The following is a 23,390-nucleotide window of genomic DNA, read 5'->3' as shown; positions in this document are numbered from 1 at the left end:
CCATGCCCATAAGGAAATGTTCCTCCAGGACTTGGGCTTTTAAACCGTCCCCCTTTGGCACTCCTTGAACCCAGCACCATGGCCACTGACGACAGCTGAATTTTCAGCTCCGTATGCGAGCCAGTTTTCAGATTTCAGGAGACTCCCGATGATTTAATCATGAAGTGGTTCTGATTCTGAGCATGTGCAGAGTGCAATTCCCCCCCCCACTCCCTGCGCTGGAGAACAGTGCACCACCTCCCTTCAGCAGATGGTCCGCTCATAAAAATATCAGCGCATTTGCTAAATATCCAGCCAGCAAAAATAGGGTTCTCTTTGCGGGGGGATGAAAATTACAATATTTGGGAGCTTGTGACATGGAACCGAAAAGACCTTGCCACATCAGCAATAGCAATACCAGCTCTGGGGCAAACACTCTTTTCTGCCTGGAACCAGCCTGGGGTTGTGTGAAGAATGAAAACAGGCCTCTCAGGATGTCTCTGCCAAAACTGCAAATTCTCACACGTAAGACTACTTGGAAAGTTCTCCACCTCCAGTTGTCTTCCTGCATGAGAGCCTTCCAAAATATTCCTTTCCGAAGTGGAACCAAAGCTTTAGGAACTAGAAGTGTGAGGAGAGAGAGGAGGAGAGCTGGTCTTGTGGTAGCAAGCATGACTTGTCCCCTTAGCTAAGCAGGGTCTGCCCTGGTGGCATATGAATGGGAGACTTGATGTGTGAGCAGTGCAAGATATTCCCCTTACAGGGGATGGAGCCGCTCTGGGAAGAGCATCTAGGTTCCAGGTTCCCTCCCTGGCATCACTAAGATAGGGCTGAGAGAGACTCCTGCCTGCAATCTTTGGAGATGCTGCTGCCAGTCTGTGAAGACAATACTGAGCTAGATAGACCAATGGTCTCACTCAGTAGATGGCAGCTTCCTATGTTCCCAACTCTCCATTCTGCCATGGTTTTCCTATCCAGATGGTGTACGCGGCATGTATGCTTTCTCCTTCCCACCTTTTCTGGCCTCTACGTGAACATGTGTGCATATGTACATGGATGGGATATTGCAACACAGTCCTTCTTGATATGATTTGTGGCCCAGGCTATGAACAGAATGGGGATCTTGCAGAGAGGAGCCCTCGAGGGTGGCCTTAGCTATCATCTACAAGACGCCGCCCACAGCATAAATAGCATGAGGGGAACAAGTCCAGCTGGGCTGTGGTCTTCCAGGCCTATGGGGTGGGGCCAGTGGGTGGAGCTTGGGCCAGGCCCCTCCCCTCGTACCTTTTAGACATAGACCTCCATTGTTATGAGGAGGGCCCACAGAAGATAATCCAGCATAGTCTCTGCAGCAAGAGACGTGATGCGCACTGCACTTTATTTATTTCTATCTATGTAAACCGCTTTGGGAACTTTTGTTGGAAAGCAGCATCTAGATATTGGTCGTATTCAAATTCGTACTCGTAAGCATAAACAAGGTAGAGCTCTGCCCCCTAAGGGCTTACAGTTCAACTCCGGGGAGAGAGGCATGGGGAAGAGAGGCTTGGAACCTGGTAGGGACCAGTGCCATTCCCGTTGAAATCCAAGTGAGAACAGAGATGAGATTAATCCAATCTGGACCATGAAGTAATATGCCCAGGGAATGGGGAAATGTGGAGTGAAGCATCCACATTCTGTACCAAAGGAACAAGTCGTCTGCATTTGCAGACCTGGGTCCCCTCTGATGCTGCATGCATGCCAGACGCTACCGGGCCCCTTTGATGTGGAATTATGTCCCTGGTGGGGAGGACAGGCACACAGGATCCTAGATGTGGTTGTGCCAAGGTTCTGTTATTAAGGATGTGCATGCATAATTATGTGCATTGATACAGCACTGCCCAGAAATGCTATCCATGTGATTGCATATCAAGTTGCACCAAAGGTTTTCCATGCAGATCTTTTAAGTGCTTTGGTAAAACCCTGCACAAAATATATATCTTGATGCGATCACAGCTATGGTCTCAGTAAAAGGGCCTTTTTCCGCAGTGCTCGATGAATGCACAGAGAGGGGGGAATGCCATGAGATCAAAGCCAAGCTGCCCACGCTCCCATGCTGGGATTTGTTTTCAAAATCGTATTGTCACGCTTCCCCTCTGTGTCTGGATGGACCAGCCAAGCCTCAGAGTCTAGGTGGGGAGGGAGCTTTGGCCTGTCAGAGGTTTGTTCCATTCACAAGGTCCCCAGTATGGAAGGTACCACTCCAAGCTCCCCTCTGACTCATGGGGCTCCAGCTCGTCCAAGCCCTCCTCAGGCATTGGACCCCCATCATGGGCCAGCTGATCCATATAAAGCCCCTGACATGGGGCAGTTCTCGCGAGATCTCGGCTACAGCAAAGATTTCGGCCCGAACTTTTGCAAGACTCTCGTGAGCTCTTGTGAGAGCGTCCCAGCGTCTCATGAGAATCTTGCCGACAGCCCAGAGTATACCCCAGTCTACCTGCCAGCCCAGGAGGCCATAGATGGAGGAGCTGCCAGTGTCACCGCCAGACACAAGTCACGGCGTGAGGGGCCTCAGACTGCCCTGAGTACAAGGTGAAAGGGACGGAGGTGGACAACAAGTTGTACATCAGCCAGCAGTGTGATGTAACTGCCAAAAGAGCAAAAACAATCTCAGGCTGCATCAACAGAAGCATTGTGCCCAGACCATATAAGAGTTCCACTTTGTCCTGTGCTAGTCAGGCCAGAGATGGGCGGTATCTAAAATACCAGCATTTTCAATACTTTTGTATTTTGTATCTAAAATGCTTTTCAGGAAAGTATTTTGTATTCTGTATCTAAAATACATTTGCTCAGGTATTTTGTATTTTTAAGATACATCGCCGGAAACAAAATACATCTCAGCCAACAGTTGCTTTGCTTTCTTGCTTCAGAAGCTGCCTTTTTATTGCAAGCAGGCAGCCCATTGGCTTCCAAGCATCCTTGTTCATGTGTTCTGTTCCTCTCTCGCTGCCCCTTGAAGTTTGAATAGTTTTACTCTGCTGCTGACTGGTCAGCCAGCCAAGTTTGAAAAACAAAGGGGAAAGAGAGAGAGAGACTGTCCCTGAGAGTAAACTGGGAAATGAGGGGTGAGGTTGGCATGAGAGTCCATGGGGGGGTGGGCAAGAGGGAACAGCTCCCCCCACTCACAGATTTTGGGTGCATGACAACTCCCTACATCACAGTTTACTTGCTTTGAAGTTTCTCTGTCCCACTAGCTGCAACACTGCAACTAGAAACCTGGCCTGACCTGAAGAGGCTGAAGTTCTTCTGGTCCAGTCTCTGTGTAAATTTGCAACTTGCCTAAGGCTTAGGCAGGCTGTTTTGCAGAGTAGTTTGCAAATATCTCCCGCTCTGTGCCCCCTGTTGTTTACTGTGGCTGACTAATGGTAGCAAATTTCCATTTCTTTCCTCTCTGCAAAACAAATCATCAACAAAATCTCTGCCTGTAATTTACCTTTAGAGAGCTTTGTGTTCAGAGTGCTGGAGGACATGCAGAGTGCTCAGCTGGCTTTCCAGGTTACCTGGCTGTGGAGGGAGTGGGACACATTGAGGCAATTCTCACGATTGCCAAGAACAGGCAGGGAGAACGCAGGGGAGGGGAGGCTACTTTTTACTCACCTTCTTCCCAGATGACCAAGCCCCTGGTCTTCAGCACATCTCCCATGCGCCCAGATGATCAGAGCTCCATGGGAGAGTGTGTAGTGATATGCAGCTGGAACTCATTGTTCTGGCTGCCATGTATCCCACAATGCACTGTGTGTGGTGCATTGAGGTATTCCCCCATCTCTGTGTCCGAGGAGACACACAATATCTGGCAGCCAAGTTAAGGGTACACTTAACTTTGGCTAACAACCGGGTTTAGTAAGGGGGTTAAGCCGCATGAGAGTGCTGGGATCTGTGAGGACAGAACAGCCTCCGTATCATTGTGGGACACACAGAACAATACAGGAAATTTAGCAGCCATGGACTAAAAACCTCTAAAGATATAGAAGCCATCTTTCCACTCACAACAGCCTGTAAAGTTGGTCACTCTCGGGGGGGGGGAGGAGGGAGAGATTGCCTCACACAGCAGATGATTCCATGTACAGTATTCCAAGTTTGTTTTCCCCCATATTATCCTCACAACAATCCTTTGAGGTAGGCGCAGCTGAGAAATAGTGAGTGGCCAAGATCATCCAGTGATCTGACTGAGTGAGGGCTTCAACCTGGGTCTCCCAGCCCTTATCCAACAACCTAATCACTACACCACATTGGCTTATGAGGCAGTGATCATTTTCTTTATTTTCTAATTGATAGGAGGATATACAAATAAATCATTTTGATCTGTATGTCAACTAGAAGCTTTTTTTAGTTCTCTTACTGAGTAATAGCTTGGGTTTAGGGGAATCCTTCTGAATCACTCCTGTAAAAGACCCCCCTCAACTGCTCTCAGTGCTTCAAGAATAGCAGAGAGAGAGAGAGGAAAGGGGGGAATTGAGTAATTGAGGTAAAAGGAATTGTCCTCCTCCCCATATGATTTGACCATATGATTGCTTCACTATAAATACAACTTGCTGCTCATTTGACTATGCCACAGCTATAGGATTTCAGCCTTTGTCCTGACTAACTTTCAATCATTTCAGTGGGTCTGCTCTAAGCAGGATTAACAGGGATACATCTTGTTGCATTTTGATTTCTATCTGGCATAATTTGTGTATATTTTGCCCCCACCCATCCATCCCCCCAAAGCCTGCAGACTCCCATGGAGGGTGGTGAGAATGGAGAAACATAGCAAACACAGAAAAAAGAAACAGGTTATTATGTTTTAGAATTATTGATCTGATGGAATGTTTAAAAAGCTGGAAATGCTCCAATTTTTGCAGGACAAATCCAAGCACTTTAGTATGTTGGATGGGTATCCCATTATCCGATGGCTATTTTTAAAGATATAATGCAAATCTAAAATCAAGTGGTCCTGTAAAACAGTTATTTTTCTTTGCTGGGGTGAGTCACAGCCCCAGAAGACACAACTTGAGTGATGTAATCTTTGAAAAACGTGTATTTTCAAATGTGAAATTGAAACAAGTTTGGGTAAGTAACGGACATCTCAAAATTGTTTCCTTTTTTCAGGCATTGTATTTTGTATTTTAAGACATACTTTAAAATACTATTTTGTATTTTCTATCTAAAATACATTTGCTCAGGTATTTGGTATTTGTATCTAAAATACATTTTAGAAGCGTTTTGCCCATCCCTGGGTCAGACCGTACTTGGAATACAGGGTCCATTTCTGGGGCCCGCATTTTAAAAGGAACGTTGATAAACTGGAACAGGTTGAAAGGAGGACGACTAAGATGGGGAGGGGTCTGGAAACCCAGTCCTATGAGGAATGGCTGAAGGGGTGGAGATGTATAGCCTGGAGAAGAGAGACTCATTGGAAGTAAGAGAGTCATTGGAGGAATGTCACATAGAACAGCTGGAGGAGTGTCACATAGAAGAAGAAGAAGCGGGCTTGTTCTCCCTTGTTGATGAGGACTAGAACCAATGGGCTGCAATTACAAGGAAGCGGATTTAGGTCAGGCATTCAGAAAAAAAGTAGTGATGATAAGAGCTGTTTGATAGTGGAACAGCCTGCTTTGAGCAGTGCCATGCTCTCCTTGGCTGGAGGTTTTCTAACAGGGACTAGGCGGTCATCTGTCAGATGCTATTATCGTTTCCTGCACTGAGCAGAGAGTTGGACTAGAAAACCTCTAAGGTCCCTTCCCACTCTCATATTCTGTGAGCCCAGAATGGAACAGAGTGGGTGGAAATCTCAGTCCCAGCTCACTCGGCGTTTGTCATCCAGTATCAAGGCTCTGGCTTTTCAAGGGGCAATCAGTTCAGCCCAGATCCGCCAAGCAGGTGCGTCCGCACCCCGGCTCCTGAGCAGACGTGAACTCACCCGTTTATAAGCCGCTGCAGTGAAGGGTGCTTGAGAGCAGATAAGTGCAGTGTCTCCCCAACTGGAATGTTCGACTCCATCGATACACCTAACAAAGCTGAGGGCACTCCAAGGATGTGGCAGCCACACTCGAGGGCTGGCTGAGTGTATTAAGTGCTTTAATACTGCAGAGGGGAAGAGCAGCAGAAGGCCTGCAAGCAGGGGGAGGCAGGGAGAAGAGGCCGGGCCCTGTGTGGAGACTGAATGCCATGCCGTCTGGTAGGAATCAGAACAGCCGGAGACAGCAGCGAAGGAGGACATGGCTGGTTGGCTGGAGGGAATCAAAGCATGAGCAGAGTCTCTTGCATGGAACGGGATTGATGAGTGCAGTGCATCCATGCTGTCTGCCATTCTCTCCCCATCTGGGCTGCCTGGCAGACAGGGACAGGCAGTCTCTGAGCATCTCTGTCCGTCCCTTATAGGGCCAACTGGAACCCAACGGGGCCCTCTGTGCCACCTGATCACTACAGGGTTTGGCCTCTGCAGTGCCACCTTCAGGTTAGTTAGTCAGGCAACCAAGATGATCAGGGGCCTAGAGCACCTTTCTTATGAGGCAAGGCTACAACACCTGGGGCTCTTTAGTTGAGGAAAAAGACGACTGCGGGGAGACATGATAGAGGTCTATGAAATCATGCATGGTGTGGAGAAAGTGGACAGAGAGAAATTCTTCTCCCTCTCCCATCACACTACTGTAGAACCAGGGGTCATCCCATGAATTTGATTGTCAGGAAATGTAAGACCAATAAATGGAAGTACTTTTTCACACAACGCATAACCAACTTGTGGAATTCTCTGCCACGAGATGTGGTGACAGCCAACAACCTGGATGGCTTTAAGAGGGGCTTGGATCACTTCATGGAGGAGAGGTCTATCATCGGGTACTAGCCAGAGGGCTATAAGCCACCTCCAGCCTCGGAGGCAGGATGCCTCTGAGTACCAGTTGCAGGGGAGTAACAGCAGGAGAGAGGGCATGCCCTCAACTCCTGCCTGTGGGCCTCCAGCGGCATCTGGTGGGCCACTGTGTGAAATGGGATGCTGGACTAGATGGGCCTTGGGCCTGATCCAGCAGGGCTGTTCTTATGTTCTTAGAGTAGTGGCATTGTAAAGTAAAGTTGTGCTGTCAAGTCGGTGTCAACTTCTGGCAACCACAGAGCCCATTGGTTGTCTTTGATAGAATACAGGAGGGGTTTACCATTGCCATCTCCCACACAACATGAGATGATGCCTGTCAGCATCTTCCTATATTGCTGCTGCCCAATACAGGTGTTTCCCATAGCCAGGGGAAACATACCAGCGGGAATTAGAACTGGCAACCTCTTGCTAGTCAAGTCATTTCCCCGCTGTGCCATTAGGTGGCTAGTAGCATTGTACAGTGGCATAAAACAAGCAGGCAAGTGACATCCGAATGTTTCAGCCCTCCTGCCTGAGACTCCAGTCTGAATGAGATCGCCGATGTGTTTGGCTCCTTTGGCAAGATGGTTAACCAACTGGTCTTTTACAGGGGAAGTTGCGTCCTGGCCAAGCAGTCTGTGTTTGTTCCTGAAATGGAGAAAAGGTCAAGGCTGGCCCAACAGAGAAGGTTTGCCACTGAAATTATCCTGGCCCCTTCCCCAGGACTCCACCTTTGGGCTGCACTCCAAATGACGGTGAGAACTGAACTTCTCCAGTAACTGAATAAAGAAAGAGAATGTCAGGGTTTCTCCCAAGGAAAGCCTGAAACCCAAAGAGAATTTCCAAATATCTCCCAAGAAGAAATACTGGGTAATGTTCTCAGATGGTTCACCGTGTTCAGATTCCTCCCAGACCCAGGGCCGGTGCCGGACTATTTGGCACCCTAGGCAAACGCATTGACATTCTACACTCTGTGCCCATCTCAGGTCTGAGCCCTAGGCAGCTGCCTAGTTGGCCTAATGGTAGCACCCACCCCAGGCCACCTGTCTCCACCCTGACCACGCCCCCAGCTCCCCTGGCTCCGCCCCATTATGCCCAGCTCCACCCTGACTCCACCCGCAATGTGCCCAGTTCTTTTCTGATTTCACCCCAACATTCCTGGTTAGGATTATCGGAAGCTGTCTTTACACCAAGTCAGACTATTGGTCCATCTAGCTCAGTATTGTCTACACTGACTGGCAGCCACTTTCAGGCAAGGGTCTTTCCCAGCCCGACCTGGGGATGCTGCCAGGGATTGAACGTGGGGTCTTCTACGTGCCAAGCAGGGGCTCTTGGAGTCTCCTCTAAATATACGGAGCTGCCTTCTGCTGAGTCAGGACTCTGGTCCATCTAGCCCAGTATTGTTTACACTGACTGGCAGCAGCCCTACCTGGAGATGGCAGGGACACCGAACCTGGGACCTTCTGCATTCTAACCAGATGCTCGGGCCCTATCCACTCCACCCCACCCCAGTGGGCCCCGTCACTGCCTCCAGCATGTCTGGTTTCTTGCTGGCTTCACTCCAGGGCACCCAGTTCTGCTTCCACCAGCCCCTCCGGTTTCTCCCCTCGACTGCAGCTCTGCCTCTGTCAATTTCCCAGTAAAAAAAATATTTGGCAGGACAGCTGTTTACTGCCAGACCGGTCCTGCCTGGCAACGCTGGTCTCATCCCGTATTTTTCTTCCAGCTGTCAGGTGAACTGGCGCTCCCGAAGGAAGGCTGCCTTCCGCGTCACGGCGGAGGAAATTAAAAAGATTCATGCCACCGCCGTGCGTCTCGTTAAAGGTCCAGCGCTCGTTAGATCTGCATTTCGCCGCCACTCGCTGGCACAGCAGGCAAAGACACCTCATAAATTACATGCCGCTCTTCCCGCCAATGTCCCTCTGACAGGAAAGTGAAATGGGGGGGAGGGGGCACGGCTGTGGGGAAGCCAGCAATCATCCTTAATGCCAATAATAGGCCTGGTGTAGAGATCAGAATTATACTTAGATGTGAGATCAAAAGCAACATTTGTAGGACATTCAAAGGCGTGTCAGTTATGCCTACTAATTGAGCCAAGAGACACCTTTTAAAAGGGTGAGTCTCTGATATTTAGCAGGGGGAGAGCAACTGACCCTCTCCAACCCCAGCACAGCATCCCTCTTGTGGCTGTTGCTGGTATCTGCCTTATGTTTCTTTGTGAGCCCTTTGGGGACAGGGACCCATCTTATTATTTATGTACCAGCTAGACTGGGCACAGAGCATCTGCGCCTCTAGTTCTCCCCCCCGCCGCCATTTTCTGCCCCCCGTCCGCCTGCTGTCGTTTTCTCCTCCCCACCTGCCACCCGTCCGTCTGCTGCTGTTTTCTTTGACCGCCCCCCACTGCTGCCATTTTCTCCCCCCCCGCCCACCACCCACCACCCACCACCGCCATCATTTTATCCCTGCCCACCTGGCGCCATCACTGCTGCTTTCCTCTTTCCCTGCTGGCAGCTCACTTGCGAACTCTCGCAAGAGCTGCCACACGTGGGATTAGCAATGGGTCCACCTAAGAGAAATATAGATAGATCAATCATTTCTTTTTCTATATAAACCACTTTGAGAACTTGGGTTGAAGAGCAGTATATAAGTAGTAGTAGTAGTAGTAGTAGTAGTAGTAGTAGTAGTAGTAGTAGTAGTTTTTGTTGTTGTTGTTGTTGTTGTTGAGTGTCAGAGCTTGGAGGTACAGCCACATCCAAGTCAGGCAGGCAGGTAATCACTAGATAGGTGGGTGCAGGAAGGCAAAGCAGAGCAGCCAAGCCAGTTTGACCTTCCCACGATACAAAGGACAGAGCCTGAGCCTTTATAGGGCCGGCAGAACCCCGATTAGCCCTTTTGGTCACCTGGCAATCAATAGGTCAAAAGCTGCAGTACCGCCTTCTGGCCATCAGGTTCTGGCGGCACCCAAGTGTAGCAGAAAGCAGCTCGGCTGCTCCCTCTTCTGGAGAGGTGCAGTATAAGGATTCTGGTGCTTAGATTTGGAAGCCAGAGTCCCCAGTTTGGGACTCTTTCAAGCCATCCTCCACAAACCCTTTGATTTTCATCGGCTGTCTCCTCTTGTCTATGTCCTGCCCTGCGAGCTTGGCCTTTTGCACCTCCTTCAGGGTATCTCGCAGCCCCAAGGAGAGCATGGCTTTATGCCTTCTATTTCCTAGGACAGGGGTGGGCTTGGCCCTCCGACTCTTTTCGGACTAGCATTCTCAGCCACAAGGGATGCTGGGAGTCGTAGTCCTGCAACAGCGGAAGGGACCAAGTTTGCCCACCCCGGGCCCGGGCAGAGCAGTATCGGATTTTGCAAAGTCCAGCAAACTTCATCCAGGACTCTCTTTTGCAGGGCAATACGGTAACAGGAGGCCTGTTGCGGGGTGGAGCGGCAGTGAACAAAAGGCAACTGTCTGTGTTCTTGCCGGTGGGAGGAAGAAAATAAATGACTGTGCCCAACAGGTTCCTCCAGGATAAATACAAGTTGCTGGAGAAACTGCCGCCCAGCCCAGCCCAGCCAAGCTGAAGAAGCTGGCAGGCAGCTGTAGCCACGGGTGCAACGGCGGAAAGATCTGTGCATTGGTATCCTTCATAGGAACATAGGAAGCTGCCATATACGGAGTCAGACCATTGGTCTATCTAGCCCAGTATTGTCTTCACAGACTGGCAGCGGCTTCTCCAAGGTTGCAGGCAGGAATCTCTCTCAGCCCTATCTTGGAGAAGCTGCCAGGAAGGGAGCTTGGAACCTTCTGCTCTTCCCAGAGCGGCTTCATCCCCTGAGGGGAATCTCTTCCAGTGCTCTCACTTCTAGTCTCCCTTTCATATGCAACCAGGGCGGACCCTGCTTAGCTATGGGGACAATTCATGCTTGCTACCACAAGACCAGCTCTCCTCTTCCCCACTTCTTGGAGAGAATTCAGCAGGAGGCTCTCAGCTAACGATACACAGCCAGCCAGCTGCCTTGAGAGTTCTGACGAGAAGACCCCTGTCTGAAAGCCAGAGAGCTGCTGCCAGTCAGAGTAGACAATACTGAGTAGACGATATTGGTCCCTCTAGCTATACAGAGGGACCAATGGCCTGACTCAGGAAGAAGCAGTTTCAGATTTTCACTAGGAGTATCCACGGCTCAGTTGCATGCCAGGCAGAAAGACCCAGGTTCCGTTCCTGACAGCCTCTCCAGGTAAGGTGGGGAAAGAGTCCTGTCCAAAATCCGGGATAAATGCTGCCAGTCAGGGTAAACCATGTTGAGCTAGAGGGACCAAGGGCTTGGCTCAGTAGAAGGCAGGTTTGGCTCCTCACACCAGGAATATTTATAGCCCAGTAGTAGAGCATCTGCTTTCCATGTGGCAGAAGGTCCCAAATTCAAGCAAGCAAGCAAGCAGTGCAGACAATACTGAGCTAGATGGACCAAGAGTATGACTACGCAGAAGGTGACTACCTATGTAAGCACTCATTGGGCCACTTTGTGATGCTGGGTTAGGTGGGTCTTTGGTCTGGAGCCTCCAAGTCCAGGAGCAGTCTACATCTAGCTGCCAGAGGCCAGGGAGAAAAAGCAAGCAAGTGCTGTCTTAGGAACATAGGAAGCTGCCTTCTACCGAGTCAGACCCTTGGTCCATCTAGCTTAGTATTGTCTACACAGACTGGCAGCGGCTTCTCCAAGGGTGCAGTCAGGAGTCTCTCTCAGTCCTATCTTGGATATGCTGCCAGGGAAGGAACTTGGAACGTCCTACATGCAAGTATGTGGGTGCTCTTCCCAGAGTGGCCCCATCCCCTGAGGACAATATCTTACAGTGCTCACACATGTAGTTTCCCATTCAAATACAAACCAGGGCAGACCCTGCTTAGCAACAAGGACAATTCTTGCTCGCCTGCACAAGACCAGCTCTCCTCCTCTCTTCTGTCTTCTTCGTACTCTGCTTTTTAATTTCGGCTGGCCCGCCATCGGAAACAGGATGTTGGTCTAGATTGCCTGATCCAGGAACTTCCCTTGGATCGCACCTCATGTCGATTCACGGGGAAAGCTCATGTCGATCCGTGGGGGTGGCATACTGTTTGGATTTCCTGCAATGGGTCAGCCCTGGAACAAACACACATTGGGAGGAGAGCTCTTCACACCAAGACGTTCTCCAACACGCGGAACTTAACAACCATCAACACAACCACCTTGTAGGCCCCGGGTTCACAGTGTCTTTTCTCCCCGCTGCCGTCACAACGCCGACACCCTTTATTCATTGCCAGGAAGCTATTTCCAGCCCAGCGATGAAACACCAGCGTCCTTTTTATCTCGCTTTTGTTCCTTGAACAATGGCAAAGTGTAAGAGAGGGAGAGAGAGGGAGAGTTAGTGAATAAATAGAAACAGGAGCTTGGATTCAAAGGCATGGGGCCTGTTCTTGTTTGTTCCTCACCTTCACCTAGAAAAGTACAACTTGAAATAGTCAAAGGGTTGGAGCGTCACCAGGAACGGCTAAAGCCTTGAAGTTTTCGAAATGTAACAGAGATAAATTAGTAGAGGTGGAACACAATAAATGTTTAGGAAATTATGAATGGTGTGAAGCGCAAGCAAATTTTCTCATGATATTCTAATCAAGTAGGAACATAGGAAGCTGCTGCCTACCAGGTCAGGCCATTGGTCCTTCTAGCTCAGGATTGTCTGCTCTGACTGGCAGCAGCTTTCCAGGGCTTCAGACGAATTTTCTCAGTCCTATCTAAAGATGCTGCCAGGGATTGAACCTGGGACTTCCTGCATGAAAAGCAGATGCTCTTCCACTGACCTACAGGTATGGTCCCATTCCTCCCCCCCCCCACCCCCAAAAAAGATACAGAGGAAACTGCTTTTTACTGAGTCAGACCCTTGGTCTATCTAGCTCAGTTTTGTCCACACTGACTGGCAGCAAATTCCCAAGATTTCAGATAATAATTTTTCTCAGCTCGACCTGGGATTGAACCTGAGAATTTGCCATGCAAAACAGATACCCTTCCCCTGAGCTCTGGATGCCCCTGATAAACATATAAAGCTGACTTCTGTTGGGTCTGGCCCTTGGTTCGTCCAGTTCAAGATTCTCTGCACAGACTTGCAGCAGCTCTCGAGGGTTTCAGATGGCCCTGCTTGGAGATGCTGCCAAGGATTGAAACTGAGACCTTCTTCATGCAAATTATTTCCACTGAGCTTCACTCCTTACCCCAAATAGGGATTTACCAGGGACACAAATCCAAAGATAGGGATTGTCTCTAGGAAACTGTCTTCTACTGAATCAGACTGCTGGTCTATCTAAAAGGGCTTTGAATGATGACAAATTCCAGATCAGATCTAAATTTGATCCGATCTGAAACCACAGCTATTGGTTTCGGGTCCTTTGGACCCTTCAGTATCCCATTCTCAGATTCAGTATCAAATTTCCTTCAAGAAATCTGATGATTTTTGGCGAGAATCCCCATAGAAGTCTATAGGGAAAGTAAAAAAATTGCCCCCAAAAGATGGTTAGACAGGGAGTTCTGAAGGCTAGTACACAAGGATGACATGTCTCTGTTTATTTAATTACAAGTGAGTCCAACAATTTGTTATTTTGTAATTATTATTTTTATGTAACCCGGAAATTGTACGTACATCTGAGAATCACAGAAGAAAAGTGATGTCATAAGAATAAAAGAACAGCCCTGCTGGATCAGGCCCAAGGCCTATCTAGCCCAGCATCCTGTTTCACATAGTGACCCACCAGATGCCGCTGGAAGCCACAGGCAATAGGTATGTGCATGTCCTCCCTTCTGCAGTTGCTCCCCTGCAACTGGGACTGAGAGGCATTGTGCCTCTGAGGCTGGAGGTGGCCCACAGCCAACACGCTACTAGCCATTGCTAGACCTGTCCACCATGAATCTGTCTAAGCCCCTTTTAAAACCATCCAAGCTAATGGCCATCACCTCATCTACCACATCCCACATTCCATCGCCTAATTATGCACTGTGTGAAAAAGCACTTCCTCTTGCAGGCCTAAATTTCCCAACCTTCAGTTTCATGGGGTGACTCCTGGTTCTAGTGTTGTGAGAGAGGGAGGAGAAATTTCTCTCTGTCCGCTCTCTCTACTCCATGTATAATTTTATACACTTTGATCATGTCTCCCCTTAGCCGCCTCTTTTCCAAAATAAAGAGCCCCAGATGCTGCAGCCTAGCCTCACAAGGAAGGTGCTCCAGGCCCCTGATCATCTGGGTTGCCCTCTTCTGCACCTTTTCCAGTTCAACAATGTCCTTCTTTAGATGTGGTGACCAGAATTGTACACAGTACTCCAGATGCGGCCGCACCATAGATTTTTATAAGGGCATTATAATATTAGCAGGTTTATTTTCAATCCCCTTCATAACGACTCCTAGCATGGAATTAGCCTTTTCCACAGCTGCCACACACACTGAGTCGACACTTTCAACGAGCTGTCCGCCATGACCCCAAGATCTCTCTCTGGGTCAATCAACAACAGCTCAGATCCCATCAAAGTATATGTGAAGTATATGTCGCATCTGAGAATCACAGGGGAGGTGATATAACACATTGGTAAGCAGATAATTGGCTTAATCAAAAAATGCATGGGTGGGTGGGTGGGTGGGCAGATAGATAGCAAAAGACGGCTTTTTATTTTCCCTGGCCGGGATCGCGGGGATGGGGAGGAGGGGATTGCAGTTTCCGCTTTGTATTTCTGCCTCCATTTAGAGCTCCAGAATGCTGATAATTTTATGAAAGTGCTCTGGAAGCCTCCAAAACCGTATTGGATAAATCTGGACCACATTAGGATTCTCAATTTCAGATCAGAATGATCAATGATATGCTCCAAAATGGCCGAAATTGGGCCATTTATGGAATTCTGGATCCGAGATTGCACAACCAACTGATCAGAACTACCAACTGATTTGACCTTTGCAACATTCACAAAGATCAGGTCAGTCCCAAACAGCTGCTCCAGTGGTGGTGGTGGTGGTGGGTCTTGCTGTTCTGCTGGTGCCCCAATCATCCATTGCCTGAGCAAAACATCTCACTTTGCCTCATGACAGGGTCGCCTCCATCCTCCAAGGTGGCAAACTAGAGTGACTCTGACAAAATGAAAGAGAGGGGGAGCGAGAATAATGTGAGAGAGGAAGGAAGGAAGGAAGGAAGGAAGGAAGGAAGGAAGGAAGGAAGATGCATTGAAGATGTGAGAGGATCAACCAGGGGCAATTTCTTTGGGGCAAGAACCTATTGTTATAACAACAATGAATTGATGGATATTTGGAGGGAAAATTCCATCGCAGTAAAAAAAAAATGGCCAAAGAGAGGAGGAATACACACACACACACACCCCAACAAAATGTTGCACTATATCCCTGGTACGCATATGTTTTCTGAGCCTGTGCCTGAGAATAGTGAAAAATGTGAAAATAGTGAAAACCTTTCCCCTTCAGAAGCAGAAGAGGTCATGACTGTCTTGAGGGAGTACTCTGCAAGCTGATAAATTTCCCACTCTTTTTGTTCAAGCCCTCCTTCCCCTCTCCTTGCAACTGAGTCATGTTAGCTCCACCCACCTGATTGTCCGTTAAGTGCCCTCTAGGACTGCAAACATTGGTTTTACACTGGGACAATTTGGGGATTTATTTTTTATTTTGCTCCCTTAGATGTTTTTTCTTCAGATGTTTGTGAAACGGACATATCTGGGGGTTACTCCGAGTCTGCCAGTACTTCCCTCTTGACCGCAGGCACTCTGCTTATGCATTCATAAGGTTCATAATATTTTCAGCTCTTTCAGAAATAGATATGTTATATATATGTGGAGGCAAATCAAATCAAATGGAAGGAAGAGCCAATAACTGAGGAACTGAAATCCTGCTTTATTGTTCAGAGCAAAAAAATCTCTAGATAGTTCTGAAACGTGTGTCAGCGGATCCAACAGGGAAAGACAGAGGAATGAGCAAATATATATATCATAAAAAGTGAATGTGAACTGCACCTTTATTGCCTCTCTCCCCAGATGATTATAAGCACGCACGCACACACACACACACTCACACACACACTCACACACATCAAAACAGAAGCCTTTTGGAAATGCAGAAATATGTCTAGACAATTAAATCCTACAAAGTGGAGGGGGAGGAGAAATTACTCCACCATGAGACTGCAGCGATAGGAGAAGCCGAAAGCCTGAGCTACAGAGATTCAACAGTAATTGGCTGGCGGTTCTTCTGAGGTGCTGCAGAAGTGACTGTTTCGGTCAGCCTTGCTATGCTTCTACTCCAGAGGATGATGCAATTATCTCGACAGCCGGGCTAAAGCGAGAAAGAACATAGAAGCAGGAAACAAGCACCTCAACCACCCCGTCTCTCTCCTTGCTTGGCAATCAGTAGGAAACTACCTGTGTTGAAATTTTATCTTCGTAGCAGCTGCTCAGTAGAGTACAGAGGTCCCTGCCCCGAGGGGCTTACACAGGGGAGACAACTGCGGAAGTGCAGGCAAGGGAAAATAGGAGCAGTATTTCCGCTTAACTCAAGCATGTCTCCTTGGGTTTCAGGATGAAGGGGTTGTGCCAAAGGCATCCTAGAAAAAGACTTTTAAGAGAGATTTGAAGTAAGTGGGGTGGCATCATGGAGAAGTTCTGCGAGCTGGCTCCAGGAATGAGGAGCCTACAGGGCTACCAGTCGCAGAATTTGGCAAAGTTGTCAGTAGGAATCCAAGCAGAGAAACAGGATCAGATAGAGTGCCTTCTAACTGGGCAGAGGCAACTTTTAAAAGTGGTGATTCTCTTTATTTAGCAGACGGAGAGCAACTGGCCCTATCCACCCCCAGCATATGAACATAGGAAGCTACTGTATACTGAGTCAGACCATTGGTCTATCTAGCTCAGTATTGTCTACACAGACTGGCAGCGGCTTCTCCAAGCTTGCAGGCAGGAATCCCTCTCAGCCCTATCTTAGAGAAGCAGAGTATCCCTCAGATGGCTGGTGTCTGTCTTGCGTTTCTTTTTAGCTTGTGAGCCCTTTGGGGTCAGGGATCCATCTTTCTTACTTTCTTTCTTTCTTATTATTTCTTTATGTAAACCGCTTTGGAAACTTTTGTTGAAAAGCGGTATATAAATATTTGTTGTTGTTGCTGCCATTGTTGTTATTATTTATTTATTTATTTGATTTCTATACAGCCCTTCCCAAAATGGATCAGGGTGGTTTACACAGAGAAATAACAAATAAATAAGATGGATCCCTGTCCCCAAAGGGCTCACAATCTAAAAAGAAACGTAAGATAGACACCAGCCACAGTCACTGGAGGTAATGTGCTCGGGGTGGAGAGGGCCAGTTACTCTCCCCCTGCTAAATAAAGAGAATCACCACGTTAAAAGGTGCCTCTTTGCCAAGTTAGCAGGGGTAACTTGTCAGTAGGGGTAACTGGGTTGTTGTTGTAGAGAGTGCTCTGGGCAGGAATAGGGCTATGGACAGATCACTGAACAGCCACAAACAAAAAGCACAACATCTTCAGGTAGCAAGTTAACATGTTGTTCCAGCAAAGACCGGGCGCTAACTGAGGGCTTAAATCATCCTGCCATCAGACGGATGTCTCCAGCTCCAGTTCCACTGCAGGGGCTTCAACTGCCTGTGCCCTCTTCCTCAGGTGCGGGCTTCAGCAGTACAGGGGGGGTTTCCTGCAGCTCTGTGGGTACTAAGGAGGAGTGCCTGGAGTCAGAGGAGGAGGGCAGGGGCTACCTCCTCAAGCTTGGCTAGTGCAGGCTCTTGCATCTCCCTTCCCAGGAAGAAAGCTTCTGAGACACTTTCTGGGTGATTCCTGCACCCCACCATCCCCATCCTCTGGAAATAGAGATTCTAGCTCCTGGATCGTGACACAAGTGGGGAAAGGGGTTGAGTCTACCCTCCCTCACCCCTTCTTTTCTCAAAATGCCCAGCCAAAAAGTGGCTTTTTCTGGAAAAGAAACACTCCGCGGGATTCAGTTCTCTAGCATTGCATATAATGTGTTATCAAGCACTCGCTGTGCCATTTGTTATGTAAGAACATAAGAACAGCCCTGTTGGATCAGACCCAAGGGCTCTCTAGTCCAGCATCCTGTTTCACACAGTAGTCCCGCAGACGCCTCTGAGGAGCCCACAGGAAAGCACTGAGGGTCTCCAGCCTCTCTTCTGCTGTTGCTCCCCTGCATCATATAAATACAAAACTGGTATTTAGAGGCATCTTGCCTCTGAGGCTGGAGGTGGCCTATAGCCACCAGACTAGTAGACATTGATAGACCTGACCTCCATGAATTTATCTAAGCCCTTCTTAAAGCCATTCAGTCTGGTGGCTGTCCACATCTTGTGACCGAGAATTGCATAAGTTAATTATATGTTATGTGGGGAAAGTACTTTCTTTTGTAAGTCCTAAATTTCCTGGCCTTCAGTTTCACGGGATGACTCCTGGTTCTAGTGTTGTGAGAGAGGGAGAGAAATTTCTCTCTGTCCACTCTCTCTACTCCATGCATAATTATAGACACCTCTACCATGTCACTGCATAGTCACTTCATTTCCAAACTAAAAAGCCCCAGATGCTGCAGCCTTCCCTCCTAAGGAAGGTGCTCCAGGCCCCTGATCACCTGGGTTGCCCTCTTCTGCACCTTTTCCAGTTCTACAGTGTCCTCCTTAAGACATGGTGACCAGAACTGTATACAGTGCTCTGAATGTGGTCACACCATAGATTTGTATAAGAGCATTATAATATTAGCACAGTTTCCAACCCTAATGATCCCTAGCATGGAATTTGCTTTTTTCACAGCTGCCGCACACTGAGTCGACACTCTCAATAAGCTGACTACCATCACACACTCACACACACACACACACACACACACACACTCTTTAAAGTCTTCTGTGAATGAGTTCAGCTCTACAGTTCTAAAATAAATAAAATGACCACCAACGACTAAAAGATGCACAAAGTTTTCCTATGAAACAAAAAGGACCTTGGCCTCAATAAACATTTCCACTTTTAATTAGAAAGATATTCAAAACAGCAACGCTCCCTGGTTAACAAACACTCCTGCGGATCATGGCGTCATTAAAGATGCAATAGATGTTCAAAAGTCTGTAGGCATTCACTTGGCTGAGAGAGCATCTGAGAAACTGTGACTAGCAATGTCACAATAAGAGAGAGAAGCAAGGACTACATTCCTAGAGCGGGTATTTTTATTGTAATGCTACAAGGCCAAGGTGAAGCTGCCCAACGGTGCTCTCCTAGCACCACAGTGCCCCCTGGTGGCAGACTGTGGAATCTCTCCTAGACACCTCCAGCTGCCAACCTTTAGAGAGGATTTTGCAGAAATCTTTCTCATTTTGCTGCAAAGATTATTCAACCTCCTATCAACAAAAAAATGAGATACAGAGCACGGAGGAAAGCTGGGCATTGAGGCAAGAGCTCTAGATACTTCCCTTCCTCTTTCTCCCACCCCAAGCTCCTTCCCAGAAAGTCCAGAATTATAAATCCTCTTGCAGGCGTGTGGGGGAAGTGAAGCACTCTACAGAAAAAAAAGTTGAAGCTGCAGGGAGCTGAACGCCTCCCAGATAAACCACATGGTTGCTCCTCTGTTGTCTTCTCCCTCACCGACCTTTGCAAGTGTAGAAAGGTCTGGTTTAATAAGAATCGTAAGCAGCTCCCATAGTCCATTTCAGTTCAAGAAACAGAATTATCCAACAGAGGCCTGTTATTTTTTCAACACTGAATCTGAATAGCTTCTTGGGAAAGGGCTGGCTACATAACTCTTTTCTTTCTGCTGCAAGAGAACCAGCAGCAATTTTTGGCTTGAAATGGAACCTGCTTTTTCTTCTCCTTCTTCTACCCAACCCCACCCATGACCCCCACCCCAAACCTATTGTTGTTGTTGTTGTTATTCACTTGGTTCCTAAAAGCAACCCAAACATCTTGTATTTGGGAATCTGGATACACACCTCCACAAACTCTCCCTGCAAGGTAGGCTGTTCAGTCTACTCTGATGTTTCTGTCCAATCTGATAAACCAGGGTGGGGTGGGGAGATGAGAATGCAGTGGTCATTGGGAAGGGAACAGCAGCCTAATGGAGCCTGATAATGCCAGAGAGTGGGGGTGATGTAGGTTTTCCAGAACAGACAAGTCTCTTTCTCATTCCCCAACAGGGCGTTGTTTCAGAAAAGCGTTCCACAGAACAGCTGGGCTTGAATTTGTTCAGCTTCGAGAAAGTCCAGAGTAGGTTTCTGAGCAGAGGACTGGATTCCTAAGGAGAAAGAGGTTGCAGAAAAGGCAAGGGTCATCATTTATATGCTAGTGAGTCAATTACAGTTTTATTTTAATGTAATTTAATATAATATTTATTATTATTATTACATTTATATCCCGTTCTTCCTCCCAGGAGCCCAGAGCGGTGTACTACATACTTAAGTTTCTCCTCACAACAACCCTGTGAAGTTGGTTAGGCCGAGAGAGATGTGACTGGCCCAGAGTCACCCAGCATGGGGATTTGAACTCGGGCCTCCCTGGTCCTAGTCCAGCACTCTAACCACGCTGTATGTATTTATTTATTTATAACGTATTTATATACCTCCTAAAACTCACATCTCTGGGCAGTCCACAATAAAACAACACAAATTAAAATATTAAAACAAATTGCAAAGATGTTACAATTCTATAAGTCATTTACATTTCTACCCCACTCTTCCTTCACAGATAAACATGGTGATGTTTATCCTCACAACAACCCTGTGAGGTAGTTGAGAGACAGAAGTGACTGGCCCAGAATCAGCCAGTGAGTTTCATGGCTAAACAGGGATTTGAATTCGCATCTCCCAGGTCCAAGACCAACACTCTAACCACTACATCACTGGCTCATGATTTTTTTGCAGGGGACAGAGGAACAATATCTGCACAGGGGAGCGGGGAGTGAGACATGAGGGTATGCAAGGCAAAGGGGGAGTCTCGGCCCGTTTGCCAAGCACGTGGGACGGGACCTTCTCGGTGGTTTCCCCCAGGCTGTGGAACTCCCTCTCAGCCGAGACCTGCATGGCTCCCTCTCTCCCAGCCTTCGGGAAAGGAGTGAAGACTGCCCCTTTTTATTCGGAGTTGCCCCCTGCCTGCTCTCTTTTAATTTTAGCTGTGTTAGTTCCATTTCTATGATGTTTTTATTGATATTTTATTATGGTTTTTGATTTTGTGGTTAACTGCCCTGGGGTCTTAGGATGAAGGGTGGTATTGAAATATGAATAAATAAATAAATAAATCGGTAGCATACATATGCACTAGATATTGGTTGGTTGGTTTGTCTGTCAAACTTCTACACCGCCCAAACTTTCATCTCTGGGCGGTGATAGAGAGAGAGAGAGAGAGATTCCATCTGGGGACCAGCAGTGGGAATCCCTAACCAATGCCATCAGACAGATCTCTAGCACCACCTAGGCTGCAGAACTGACTTGTCTGCTCATCTAGTTAGCTGACATACACACACACCTGCCCCCAAGGACCAAACGCGGCTCTATAAAGCCAAAGTTTCAGCACTTGGGCCTCACCCTGAGCAAACTGCCTTTGCTGTGAGGACAGGTGGCTCCCTTTCCCCGATTGCTGCCTTGAACCATCACCCCTGCCTGGTTCTAACTGTCTGCCTCTAGACTAGGGCCAACTTAGACTGAAACTATTCTGGAAGATGCCCCCCCGCCCCGGTCAATATTACAGAGAGCGAGAGCGAGAGCGAGAGCGAGAGAGGTGTTGGGAGGGAACCAGGGAGGGAACTTGGAACCTTCTGCTTCCAGCAGGCAGGTGTTCTTCCCAGAATGGCCCCATCCCACAAGAAGCATATCCTACAGTGCCCACACATGTAATCTCCCATTCAAATGCCCGGCTAACTGGGCAAAGGGGTACCTTTTAAAAGTGGTGGTTCTCTTTATTTGGCAGGGGGAGAGCAACTGGCCCTATCCGTCCCCAACACAGCATCCCTCTAGTTGTTGCTCATGTCTATCTTATGTTTATTTTTTAGATTGTGAGCCCTTTGGGGACAGGGAGCCATTTTTGGAACTTTTGTTGAAAAGCAGTATATATTTGTTATACAATATTCATATAAATGCTAAACCAGGGTGGATCCTCCTTAGTAAAGGGGGCAAACCATGCTTGCTACAACAGCACCAGCTCTCCTCCCTTATATATTGTCTAAGCCCCTCTGCTCAGTACAGAAATCCGCGACAGCGTTCCTGAAAGATGGCTATCCCTTCCTCTTAAGGAGAATCAATGGCCAGCCCGCAAGGTCTTATGGCTTTCTGCATAATCCTTTTGTTTTTGCTTTTGCTTTTGCCAGGGAAGGAAACTCCAACAGGGACTTCAAATCTGGTTTGGAATACACATTCAGGAGGGAGATTCTCTGTCTCCTCTCTAATCCAGCCTCCGTTCTCCACCCTTGAGGCTAGAGATGCTCTTACCCCTGGACTTCGGGGCCTAAGTCCGGGGCCTCGACACCCTCTGGGGGCCCCCAAATCTTCTTTAGTCTGCCCTGGGTGGTGTGGTTTGTCCCCTCGAGAATCTACATGTTAAAAAATGATGCTTAACTTGCAGCGGATGGGGGGGGGCCCTCCAAAGGCTTTAGGTCCAGGCTCCAAAATTACCTAGGTGCACCTCTGCTTGGGGCTGAGAGCGAGGTAGCCAGGTGCAGGGATGAGGCGAGGTCGGGGGAAAGGTGCTGAGAAGCTGGAGGAGGGAGAGGAGGGAGAAGGAGAACTGGCAAGCAGTGGCCTGCCAGGCAGAAGCGAGAGAGAAAACGGGAGAACCGTGATGATGCCAAGGTAGGAAAGAAGAAGAGAATGGGCACGGATCCAAAATGCAGAAGAGAGAGAATAAAGTAGGTGGAACTTGAGAACAGACAGCTGCTGCCAGTAACTCAATCCACGAAAGACCAGGGAGAGTGTTAAATGAATGCAACGGCTGGCTGGGGTGGGGGGGGATGTTTTTAGTAGGGCAAGCACTCTGCCGGGTGGGACCAAAAGAGCATCTAATCCACACTAGCCTCCACATTGTTTTAACAGTTCCTGGACAGAGGCATCTGGGAAACCCACAAGCAAGGCAGGAAGGGACCCTTGAGGCCTTCTAGACCAGCCCTCTGCTCAGGGCAGAAATGTGCTCCAGTGTCTTCAGTCGATGGCCATCTAGCCTCTGTCTGAAACCCTCTGTTGAAGGAAAGCCTACCACTGCATGAGGCAGACTGTTCCATTGTCTAACCGCTCCTACAGTTACGAAACCCCTCCTAATGGCTAGACTGAAACTGCTTCCTTTTAATTTCATCACAATTGGTTCTAATCCTGCCGTCAGGAGCAACAGAAAAGAAGTCGCTACTCCTCCTTCCATATGAAAGCCCTTCAGATATTTGAAGACTGCTATCATATCATATCCAGCAATCAAGAGATACGCCGCAGATTAGAACTCGGTAGGGTTGCAATGAAGGCCTTGGAAAGGAGATTTAGATGCCGTGATGTGTCTATACCTACAAAGATTAGAATCGTTTGGACCA

The 23,390-nt window shown here is 48.1% G+C and overlaps 1 protein-coding gene across 2 annotated transcripts in view; it reads right to left on the bottom strand.

Moving 5' to 3' along the window:
- Positions 1-18,850: 18,850 nt before the first annotated feature.
- The window catches only part of SHC2 (SHC adaptor protein 2), a 32,569-nt gene continuing 28,029 nt past the window's right edge, over positions 18,851-23,390 (bottom strand). For both annotated transcript variants that reach the window (XM_053303141.1, XM_053303142.1), the window contains exon 14: positions 18,851-20,123. The gene's annotated coding sequence lies outside the window, so the exon portion shown is untranslated. The remainder of the gene's footprint in view (positions 20,124-23,390) is intronic.

The sequence above is a fragment of the Hemicordylus capensis genome, chromosome 2, assembly GCF_027244095.1.
Source record: "Hemicordylus capensis ecotype Gifberg chromosome 2, rHemCap1.1.pri, whole genome shotgun sequence".
Taxonomy (NCBI): Eukaryota; Metazoa; Chordata; class Lepidosauria; order Squamata; family Cordylidae; genus Hemicordylus; species Hemicordylus capensis.
This window is presented reverse-complemented; position numbering and strand designations above follow the sequence as displayed.